The sequence below is a fragment of the Chinchilla lanigera genome, unplaced genomic scaffold (assembly GCF_000276665.1).
Source record: "Chinchilla lanigera isolate Chin_1 unplaced genomic scaffold, ChiLan1.0 scaffold00003, whole genome shotgun sequence".
Classification (NCBI taxonomy): domain Eukaryota; kingdom Metazoa; phylum Chordata; class Mammalia; order Rodentia; family Chinchillidae; genus Chinchilla; species Chinchilla lanigera.
The window spans coordinates 19386372-19394733 of NW_004955404.1; positions in this window are offsets into that span (position 1 = coordinate 19386372).

Consider the following 8362-nt stretch of genomic DNA (forward strand, 5'->3'; position numbering starts at 1 on the left):
ATATATTAATATATAATATAATATATACCATATGTATTTGCTTAACTTAGCCAGAACATTTCTTTTCATTTTATCAAGTAGTCCATTTTGGAGAGAATTCTTTTTTGTTTTGTTTTGTTTTGTTTTGGTTATTGTCCAGTACCAGTAATCGAATTCACGACCTTGCGCTTTCAAGGCAGGCACTGTGCCGCTGAGCTAAAACCCCAGCCCCTAAGTAGTCCATTTTGATTTTCATCAATAGTATTAGAAAGATCTTATAGGTCAATATCTGCACCAACATTTAACTTTGCAAAAATTATCCTTAACTTATTCAAGTGAGTGTGTAGCAGTATCTCAATGTTGCTTCTGCCCTTGAATTCACATAATTGTTTGTCTACTTGGTAAGATAATAACACCTGCTTTGAACACCTACTTCTTCAAATTGTTGCCCAGTTCTTAATTAAATTACATATCTTCCTTGACTTAGAAACAATTTTGGTATGTTCGGAAGGCTATAATTGAGCAGTCTCAAGAATTTAAATAGCAATACTTATAAGATCTAAATTCAAAGTCTTTCATATGAACACCTACATTTGTAGTCTTGTTTTACTTTGAAGATCTTCAGTGGATATCTGTCTTTTCATCAGTTACAGGTTATATAAAAATATCATGCATAATGCCTCTCATTTTTACATTCCTGTGTCTTTTGAAGAATGAAGTCCTAATGTAGTACATCTCTCAGTTACATTATGAGTCTTCTGAGAAAGTAAATGTGGCATCTAAGAAGTTTTCATGAATGACTTCTTGAATAATTATTCTGCCTTTGACATTTCCATTTTATATAAGAAAATTATTAGTAACTGCCCAAAGTGGTTCCGTTTCTTGCTTATAATTGAGAATTCTAAAGGCTCAATTTTCAACACTTATAAAATTTATATTGAAATGAAAGTCTTCAAAGGAATGCTTATATTTAGCAATCTTCTTTTATTTTGGAAATTATAGCTCACATCTTGGTCATTGGAGTTAAGTTTATGTTTCAAAAAATCTCTCACATTGAAGAGGAACTTGCTCACAAAGTAACAGTGTAATCTATTTTATTTATTCTTCTAACCTGATACCACTGCAGACTTTAGGTTCTGACTGGTATTGATCTATTCTATTCCTTGTTTATAAGCTGGGGAATACGCATTGCTCAGTTTCTCAGGAGACCAGACCCTATCAACTTCCACTACTTTTTACATTTTTTACATGTCCATGTGTTGTTTTGAAAAGTGTGTTCCATTTCAGTTTACTTCTCAGATGATGCTTTCTGTTTTCTTACTTAAAATCTTTATCATAGTATTATAAAATACTAGATTTTTCTGACTAAAAATCTTTATCATAGTATTATAAAATATATAACATCTTAATTTTTCCTAAATAAATGAAAACTGACTTTGTCTCTTATTATACTAATCCACTTTTACTATGCATTTTATGTCTTTCCTGAGCATTTTATGTTACCTTTTAAAATACAAGATTGTGAGGAGACATATGTTGGGTGAGTGAATGTGTGTGTGTGTGTAAGTGTAGACGTTAACTCTAAGGCTGGCCTCTGACCCATAAGTGACACATTTCATAGTCTCAGATGTAATCAGGTAGTAAAATCACATTGCATAGGTTCTTTCTAAGAAAAATTTTCTAATAGCTCAGTCTCGGAAAATAGCTAATATAACATTAACCAGATTTATAACTCAAGATATAAAATACCAAAAAAAAGTAATGCAAAGGATTACACTCATATTATAAATATTTAATTCCTTACCAAGATTTTTACTTTGTCTCATATTAACTCAATAACAGATATGAACCTTTAAGAGAAACTGAGGCATACACTGACTAAGAAATGAAAAGTTTATTTGGACCGGTCACAGTGACAGCTCATGAGACAAGGATTCAGATACACTAAATATGTGCACAAGAATACTAAAATTTCATACAATTTTAAAATAAATGCTACAAGTTGATAAGGAGGTTATATTAGTTGTTTGTCAGGAATTTACACGGATGCCAGAAGAGTAGCAAGCTGTCTTTTAAGGAAGAGATTGTACAGTTTAGAAATGCATGCTTGGCACATCTCAGAAAGAGAGGAAGGAAAGAACAGGAGCAAAGGTACTGTAGGGAAAGGAAGGGCCTTAGGGTCTCTATGCCCCTGTGGCTAGGTACAGTGTTAGAATGCTCTCCTCTAACAAGTGCTCTAGGTCTCAGCATATAAATAACAGGACGTAGCAAGTTTCAACGAGGTTAAGCTTTCAATATGTGACAAAGAGTTCCCAACTTGCATGGGGTCAAAAGTTTATTGTTCAGTGAACATGATTGAAGCCTGGACTCTCCTGTCCTTTCAGCCTAGGACTTTGAGGCACTTTCGACCTGACTTTATCTGCTTGATTGCATTGTTTTCACAGATGTTTGAAATTGATTACCAATGAGGAAGAAGGTCATTGGAAAGCATTGTATATTTTGATGGCAATTTCCTATTAAACATCAATTTTGCAAGACTCACTGGTAACAGGTAATTGAGCAATGTTACACAATTATATAAGATGAAGATTTTGTATATGAACAGCATCTTATAGAACAAAAGCCGCACACATGCTATCACTACTCTTCTCTTTGCCTGTGGAGGTCATTATGAATGTGATGTATTTGATCAGTTTGTGAGACATCCAGGAATCCTGCAATGGGTGAGGTCTGCAATATGTACCATTTCTACAACACTTTCCCAGAAAACATATAAGTGTTTTCTTCACCTATTACTATGATTTTTTAAATATATAAAAATTAGAACAAGTTGCTTAAAGCTAAGCTTGATGTAAGGACACAGCAGAGAATGGCCACAAATTATCCCTTCTAAGTAAATTCTATATCCTAGCTGCTAAATTAAAATAACTTAATAAGTAGTTTTGTGGGAGGGTTGGATAACTGAAATGGAAATGTTATAGTCATTAGTACTTGATTTCTCTCTCTTTTTCTTAATCCAGGGTCTCTCTATGTAGTTCAGGCTGATCTTGAACTTACTGTGTAGGCCATGCTGACCTTGAGCTTGCATCTATCCTCCTGCCTCAGCCTCCTGAGTACAGGGATTACAAGCATGTGACACCACACCTGGTTAATCCTTGATAGCATGCAGTAACTAATGTAGAATCTGAAGCCTGGTGCATGTGAATTAATTGATAATGAAGTTTCCTTATATTCATTTGCTATGATTTGGTTAAGTGTCCCTAGTAGGTCCCATATGATAAGGACTTTGTGCCCAGTCTGTGATGCTATCTGAAAAGTAACAGGATGAGAGATGAGGCCTGCTTGGAAGTCTTCTGTAAGAAGGTGAATGGCCTTGAAGGGGACATTGCTCCCTCTCCTTTCCTGGCTCTGCAATGTGATCCTGCCATGAACTGCCTCATCCCAGTCCCAAAAGCAATAAGGTCAATGGGCCAGAGACTGAAACCTCCAATACTGTGAGCCAAAACAAATCTTTCTTCTTTTGAAGTTGATTAGCTCAGATATTTTGTTGTAGAATCACAAGCCTGAGGAACACAGTCTGTTCATATAGCCAATGGAAGAACGAACAGTCATGGAAATCAGCTTCATTACAGATAAAACTGTGACTTTCCCAAGATACACTGATCTCTCAAATCATTGAGCTACACACTCGTGCATGTGTGGCAGGCAGGATTTTAGGATGGCTTCCGTGAGCTTCACCCTGAGACATGACATTTGGGCTTATGTTACACGACATTAAATGATGCCTTTAAAAGCCGTTTTCTCTAGCTAACGACAGTAGAAATGAGGCAGGCTGGAACTGTGAGAACAACTCAAGACAGAACCCACCTGACAGCCTGCAGAGACAAGTGCTGCAAACTTAGAGCCACGTGGGACCAGATTATTTGTGCACCATCAGTGAGCTTGCTCAGTTTGAGAGTTTTTCAGTGTTAGGTGACACAAGCAGAGAACCCAGACCAGGGTGCCAAACTTAAAGCCTGTGTGAGGTGTATATTTAATACTACTACAAATGTTAAATTGTTGGTAACCTGTTGCACAACTTTGAAAATGTAGCAAAGGCCTAAAATCTGTGACTGTCTTTGGAAGTTGCCAAAGAACTATTAAACAGAATAAAGTGAGGACTTGATATAAGAAAATTTCAGTCTACCCCAATTTAAATTAGTATGCAATTTCCATTAATGTGCTGCAGGAAAAAAAATCATAAAGATTACCCCAGTATACAAACTGAAACCATTTAAGATCAAAAGACCAGAAAATCCAGTGGGAAGAGATTAACAATGTGCCTGAGATCTCACTAGAACTATTGGGTATCCAAGAAAGTTAAGACATTGAATTTCATAACTCTGGAAGATTTAATAGAATAAAAGAGGTACTGTTTTAGAAATATCCAAGAGCAATATTTTTTCCAAATAAAATAAAGATATATAAAATCCACACAAATCTTATAAGACTCTTATGAAAGTTATATAATCACAAGCAAAGTCAGCTTGTTCTGAAAGATCTGATAAATATTAAATGAAAGGAGGTTTTCATTCTCTTTCCTAACTAGCTTCTAGAAAATGGGGAGTATAGGTTCCTATTATGGCTATAGCAAATTTCCACATAATGATTTTAAAATAACATTTTTTTACCCTTCTAATCAGAAATCAGAGGCTCTATCTTTAAGGTACAGGCATGCTGTGTATATATTTTTGGAGGCTCTAGATGTGTGTATGTGATTGCATTTTCCACTGCACATGTTGCCTGGATTTTCTGAGCCATGGTTCTCGTTCACCTTTGATGCCAGAAGAATAGCGTCTTCAAATGCTCCCCTACCTTGACTTCTCCACTTCTGGAATTATATTATCTTGTCTCTGAATCTTATCTATCTGCCTTCTTATATAAAGAACTACAGAATTACACTGACTGTATCTATATCATTTAGGACAGTGATAGAAATCACTCATGCCATGGTGGGCTGTTTATATCACTGAAATCTCTAAAAGGTTTGCCATCACTGACCTAGGATAATATCCCTATCACACTTAATCAAATTGGCATAGTTGTTTCTTTCCACATAAGAAAATAATGTTAGTTTTTTTAAGACCTAAGATGTGGGCAATACTTTTCGCTTACAACAATTTGCCAAGTGGTCTTAAAGATTTACTCCCCTTCTACATACAAAATACATTTATTTTCCCCCAAAATCCTCCAAAATCTCAAACCATGCAGTCAAATGCCAAAATTCCTGTCCACATTTCATCATCTCAAAGGCCTCAAATCTCATCACCCAAATCATCAAATATGTCTGGATTTAGGGCTATAATTTAAACTTCCTGGAGTACAATTCCAAATCTATAAAGGAAGCCATTTTTCTTCAAAACTGTAGCAAAATACAGGCATAGAGCAACAGTTATAAACATATTCATTCAAAATGTGAGAAAAGGGAAGGTCAGTAGTGGTGTGCAATTTTGAATCCCAGCTATGAAAACACTATTAAGACTCAAAGTCTCAGAATAATCTTCTGTGGCTCTTGGCCCTGCACTCTGGGCCTACATCTCCATCTCACAGTTATCTTTTCTTTTCTTTGAAGGACAGCTTCTTTCCTGCTGAGAATTTTGATGAGGCTATTTTCTGCCTGCAGAATTTTGGGAATACAACAGCCATCTTTTGTGTCACGTGAGCTCTGTGCCTTTTAGCCCAGGTTTTCAGTGCTGCAGGTGGTCGAATACTCTCAAGAACCTTGTGGGCCTGCCCTGTGTGTGGGTACACCCTATGGGTTTGCTGCATTACAAAAGACCTCTCCATAGATCTTTCTTCAATAATCCCATCCCTACAGGTGGCTTCTGCTGAGATGGCTGAGACAATCATGAATCAAATAGCTAATCTCTTCAAAAAGCCTTCCGTGTGGTGGAAATACTCTGACCTTTTCATCCTTCTGAGACCATCTAAATGGTTGCCCAATCGGAGCCTCTATTTTCTTCTCTGAAGCACATTTTACTGACAGTGGATCTATTAAACTGGGGTGATCATTACCAAAATTATCACATCCTGATTCATTTAACCATTTACAGTTTAACGGTTCTTTCCTAAACTCTTCTCTTTTTGCACACATTCTGCTATTAAGAACCTGAAGAGTATAATCGAGCACCTAGAGGTCAAACAAAAAGGAGAATCACAGAGTGGCACTAAGAACACTGAAGGCAGAGATGAGAATCTACAGTCTACATCACAGAGTTGAGAGTCAATGAAGAATTATTCATGTTCTTGACACTCATTGAAAATGCTGATTTAATTATTTTAGGAAAAACAAAACAAATTTTATAACTAATAATAACAGTAACTAATACACTATCATCATTTTATTAGTAGTTACTTATAGTAAAAATATGTTTTTAATTTTTAACTGTGGCAGGAGTCCCTGGGAAACTCTTTTTTTTTTTTGGTTTTTCTCCGGTACCGGGAACTGAACCCATGACTTTGCGCTTGCCAGACAGGCGCTTTACCGCTGAGCTAAATCCCTAGGCCCTCTGAGGGAAGCTTTGAGAAGCATTGAATGAATTTGTATATGCTAGGAATATGAATTACGGAGACCTGAAGATGCATTGTTTGCTGTAGGTAGAATTTTTCTTCAGGACTTTCACCTCATGATATCATTTTCATTTTATGCTACTTTAAATGAAAAACAAGGGGGAAGCTATGCTCAGGTGGACTCAACCTAATCACATATTCTGTGTGAATTCAGAGTTTTTCTGAATGATGAAAGAAACAGTTGTACATAGTAGAAATATGAGAAGGAAGCTGATTGTTTGCAAATAGGAAGGACAATAGAAGAAGGAATCTAAGAAATCTTTCAGAACAGAGAGAAGATTCATGTTGACAGCAATGACTCAGGAACCTTACTTTCAAGATTAAAGAAATAATATTCAGTCCACCGTAGGAACGAGCTTGGAAGGGGATTCTTCCCTTCAGCGTTCAGATAAAACTCCTAATCTATCCTACACCTGGCCTTAAGCTTCTGATAACCTGAACACTATGCTAGTAAAGAGAACTGGAAAAAAAAATAGGATATTATTTGAAACCACTTTGTGATAAACTTTTATGCAGAAATTGAAAACTGAGACTTGAACAATAAACCATTTGATTTAATGGCACTAAGGATGAAATGGCCATGTAGCATCCCCACTGAATAATATTCATAAAGTAACATTTTGTAAATTATGATTGAATGTGGTAAATTCCTTAAAACTTTGTCCACAAAATCTTTGAAGTGTTTTTTATTTAGTAATGAGAATCTCATTGTCCATACTTGAGAAGAGAGGACAAGATGACATTTAAGAGAGTAGATATATTTAATACGAAAGGCCCAGAATTTGGTTTTCTAGAAAAGTTATAGCCATTGTAAGGCTATTTTCTAGAAAAGTTATTCACCATTGTAAGGTGATACATATTGAATTCAGGATCTTTTATCTCATTAATGCTTATAAAAAACAAAGAAAAAATGAGTTCTTAATGTATTTGTGGTATACTATTGTTGTGTTTCTGTAAACAGTTAAAATTCATGACAGTAAAACAGAGATGCACAGATATTGGATAATGATGTACTGGTATAACCCAATACATACTAACAGCAATTAGATTCTGTGTTGAAATCATTTTTGAGAGAAGTTAGACATCACTTTCACTTATTCGAGGACTAAGTGTTAATCATAATCTGTATTAAACGAGAAAATGATGACTTAAGGTATGGTAAATATAATATTTGATATAATAACTACAATAAACGTTGATGACTCTTTGAGACTCCTATCACTAGAGAAAAATTTTAATAATATTCTTGAAATTAGCCAGTGGTAAAATTTATTATAAATTTGAATATTTATTAGGAATATATAGATAGTTGGAAGTTGCCTTCTGGATAAGTTATTAATATAATCTTATTTTAATGAGTAAAACCTTAACCATAATCTTTGTTTAGAATATAATACCAACACTGTTAAACTATATCATGCCCTCAAGTTTTAAAGCAATACTAATGAAGAATTTGTGGTAGTAGATCACAGTTTCAGAAAGTCATTAAAAGCAGATTTTTGTGTTCTTTAATCATCCTGATTTTAAAATAAAATGTTTTTGTTTATGTAAAATGATCAAAATCTTCATACAAAGAATTTAATGCAATAGAATTTGTTTTTTTTTATTTTAAAGATAAAAGGAGGGAAACATTAACAGACATACAACATTTTACAATATATCACAAGCACAATACAGACAATACAGAGTTACAAACAAAGTGGTAGCGAATTAACAATGGTGGTTGTATTACATATTGATATCTTCAAAGTGGCTTCTCATGAAAACAGATATA